At 38.5% G+C, this 4,226-nt stretch overlaps 1 non-coding gene across 1 annotated transcript; it reads right to left on the bottom strand.

Annotated features, from left to right (window-relative positions):
* Positions 1–3,576: 3,576 nt before the first annotated feature.
* On the bottom strand, positions 3,577–3,680 carry LOC147493733 (small nucleolar RNA R71). Its single transcript, XR_015200652.1, has one exon. It is a non-coding gene; the product is annotated as a small nucleolar RNA R71 (small nucleolar RNA).
* Positions 3,681–4,226: the final 546 nt, after the last annotated feature.

Genomic DNA, 4,226 nt, shown 5'->3' with positions numbered 1-4,226 from the left:
ACCGGGCTTTACAAAGGCTTTGTCTCCTTGAATCTTGGCCTTTATTCACAGAACTCCTTAGCAACCGACCTTTGCTCCTTTATCTTGCTAAAGTGGCACATTTCTGCACATAATGGACTTTGAAGCCTGAAATGCATAAAACACGTAATCAGTATTAACTCTTAATTATTACTCACATAATTGGTCTAAAAGTATGATGGTTAAAGGGTTAAAACTACAGTTTTGGGCTCTTATCATCCACGGTGACTAGAATATAAATGAAATCGTGGAAACTAGAAAGGGACGCATTAAATTAATGCCCCATACGTCAAAAATTTCTACCACCATGATTGGATTCAATGGCATCATATTACGCTTCGTGATTCGCCCAAGTTGTTTGCAACGAATGCACGTCTTGCAATGCACTTGGGCATCTTTAAAGAGAGTAAGCCAATAAAACCTACATTGAAGAATTTTAACAGTTGTTTTCGTACCACTAAAATGGCCACCACACTCTTTGTCATGACAGAATGAGAGAACCTCATTATATTCCTATTGGGGAATACAACGACGAATAATTTGATACACGCAATATTTGGAAAGGTAGGGCTCATCCCAGTAGTATAGCTTAACTCTGGCCAAGAACTTCTTACGTTCATATCTTGACCAATCATAAGGAATAACATCATACGCTAAATAATTCACAATGTCAGCATACCATGGTGTATAAAATATAGCATACAGATGCTCATCCAGAAAAGTAGCGTGTCTTTTGCGAGGTTATGGTGTGGACATTCTATAAGTAGATCGGTGAAACTATTATAAGCCTCTGAAAATGATTCATGAGGATTCAGTCAAAAGAAATAAACTTGGAAAGTATTTCATCGGTCTTCAGTGGTGGGTAAAAATGTTCTATAAATAGTTGAACAAGTTTAGGCCACAAGTCCACAGAATTTGGCGCTTGGGCAGTTACATAAGACGCCGCCTTATCGGCTAAAGTGAAGGGAAATACCTTTAGTTTAATTTGTTCAGCACCGACCATAGGATGGTGGAATGTAGTAAGGACTTGGTCAATCCTACGCATGTGCTGATAAGGCTTTTCATGGTCTAACCCATGAAAAACGGGTTACAAATTAAATTTTTTTGGGGATTCGGAAATCCCCCACTGGGTCTAATAGAACGATGCAAAATTTAGGGCTATTGTTCAAGGTTTTGTAAAAGTCAGAGAGAGATTTGATAAGAGCCCAAAACTGTAGTTTTAACCCTTTAACAGTCATACTTTTAGACCAATTATGTGAGTAATAATTAAGAGTTAACACTGATTACGTGTTTTTATGCATTTCAGGCTTCAAAGTCCATTATGTGTAGAAATGTGCCACTTTAGCGAGATAAAGGAGCAAAGGTCGGTTACTAAGGAGTTCCGTGATTGAAGGCCAAGTTTCGAGAAGACAAAGCCTTTCTAAAAGCCCGGTCAAAAGCTGAAAAGTCGACGCGGGCAGAAACAGCACACAAAGTCAGCAGAACTTCCGAAAGACATATCTTTGGACTCAGACCTCGGAATGGGGCCTACCTTATGTCAAAACGACCGACTCAGAAATAGCTTTCCAATGGTCTAAGGCTTGACCCAATCAGAGAAGCAGAAGTGGATGGAAAGTCTGTTGAAGCCAACTGCAGCTGAAAAGGCCTTTCTGGACTGAAAGAATTGGGTTTTGGGCCTGAGAATCTGGCCCAAAACATGGCTCCAAGCCCATGCACGATTTTTGGATCTGAAAGTATAAAAACAAAAGCTTAATTCTTTGTTAAGTGTAGATTTTTAGGTTACAAAATAAAAGTAGCTTAGAATAGAAAGTAGCCATTAAAATAGCTTCTAGATCTAGTTTTATTTAATTGTTTTTGATTAAGTGTAGTTTCAAATCCAATTATTGTATTAGATTAAACCTTGGAATCTTGTTCTTCATTTTGATTAGGTCAATAAAGTAGTATTTCTATCAACTTCGATTTTTGTCATTTCCATTTCTAGATCCAATTTCAATTCCTGTCCTTATTGCATTTTAGTCATTAAATTAGATTTCATTATTGTTTAATTAAGTAAATTTCAACTCTTTATATCATGTTTAGTTTAAATTCAATCGGAAATGATTGCGTAATGATTCTCAGCTAAACCTCCATTTGAGGGGGTTGAGAAGCCTTGATGAAAGCTTGATTCCGATTAACGTAGATTCGTCGTAATTTCCTTTCCACTCTAGAAACGCGTTTAGTTCACCATGAGAATGGGTTTAATCGCTCACATGCTAGTTATTAATTGGTAGAAATGCCATGTGTAATTAGGGATTAGGAATAACCAATTGTTCTCGCGGCGATTCAATTCGGATTACGATGATTTGTAGTTAATAGGATTAAGTCGAGTTAAGGTGGAATCCATTACCCTCTAACTCCTTATCATCGAATCAACGTAGCATTCCCTTAGTTATTCCCATCGTCGACTAGTTGCATTTCGTGGGTAGTTGCATCGTAGTCTAGTTGCCTTTTTCGTAAATCTCTCATTAGACTTTAAGTTTAGATTACTTACACGTGAGAACACAGCATGCGGAAGGACTAGGAGTGGAACGAATCACTCTACTCCACTATATCTCATAGGATTGAGAGTAGAATCTTTGATAAACATAGGCACATAAGATAGTTTTAGTTTACTTACGTTTTGAGTTTCATCGTTCATTTCGTAGGTAAACTATCAATCATATCTTTTATCAAATGGCGCCGCTGCCATATTAGTTTCACTTTCGTATTATTTTCGTAGTGTTAGTACTGTTCTTAAAGTCCCATTTCACCCACCCACCCATGTTTGATTCGTACTGTGGTTGTCCATTTCAGAGTTGAAAATTCCGGGTCAGAAATTACATTACCAAGCTCTTCCTTGAGCGACCATTCTAAACTCATCGGACCTCGGCGCGACCAGCCCTTAAACTCTGGAATTTAAGATACACCGAAAGACTTCACTTTAGCAAATTTTTGTTTTGATTTTGATTCGGTTTGATTCGAACTTTGATCTTTCATATTTTTCAGTGTTCTAACTCTCATTATATACGAATCGAACACGTAAACAAGACGCTATTCATAAGCGAAGCAAGGACGCAATCAGGTATTCCTTTCTTCCACACCTCGCCTCTCTCTGTTAGAGGTTTATACTAGTATATCAGAATTGTTTGGAGTGTTGATGTGTTTAGCTAAGTTTGGTTTTAGCCTTGTATGAACACCTAGATTACAAACAAGTCTATCTAGTATACCACCCACTACACCTCTAGCTACTATTTCACACACATCAACCTGATGCTGCTCGACGAAGAGGAGGCCTCTCGACTTCTACAAAGCCTTGGCGATAGCCCCAAATCTTGCATCGTTCTAAGCGGACCCGATTGGGGATTTCCGAATCCCCCAAATATTTTTAATTTGTTACCCGTTTTTCATGGATTAGACCATGAAAAACCTTATCGTGGGGATTGAACAAGTCCTAAAACTTGTTCAACAAATTAAATTAAAGGTGGTTTTTCATGGAACATTTTTATCCAACCATTTTATCCACCCCTAAAGATGGATGAGATGCTTTCCAAGATTTATTTCTTTCGACAAAATCCTCATGAAACATTTTCAGAGGCTTGGAATCATTTCACCGATCTCCTTATAGAGTGTCCACATCATAACTTAGCGAAAGACACGTTAGTTCGTGCCTTTTTCAAAGGACTTCTACACCACCATAAAGAAGTCCTTGACATAATGAATGGGGGCAGTTTCTTAAGCGAAGGAGCCTCGGAGGCTTAAAAATTTTTAGAGGACCAAACTAAGTGAAATAACAACTGGGGGGGTAGTGACGATATCCACCGCTCCGCTAGTTCCTTTAATACAGTTAAGGCCGCCGGTATGTTTGAAATTAAACACGATCCTAAGCTAAAAACTCTAATCGAATCACTCACTAAAAAGGTAGAGCCCATTTCGGTTCAACAAAATCCTATTCCCGTCATGAATGTAAATTCAAATCCATGTAGTTTCTGTTGGAGCCTTGAGCATCCCGACTCCCACTGTCCTATAGCCTATGAACAGGCTTGTTCGATTAATAGTGAACCTAACGCCCCTTGGAGACAAAATCCTAACTTCGGTTGGAGAAATAACCAAAACGTCACACCTCAAGGGTACAATAATCAATATGTTAGGCCTACACACAGCTTTAACCAAGCCCCACTACGACAAGGACA

This window comes from Coptis chinensis, chromosome 6 (genome assembly GCF_015680905.1).
Source record: "Coptis chinensis isolate HL-2020 chromosome 6, ASM1568090v1, whole genome shotgun sequence".
In the NCBI taxonomy this organism is placed as follows: Eukaryota; Viridiplantae; Streptophyta; class Magnoliopsida; order Ranunculales; family Ranunculaceae; genus Coptis; species Coptis chinensis.
The sequence above is the reverse complement of the archived record's forward strand: the minus strand, read 5'-3'. Positions and strand labels throughout refer to the sequence as shown.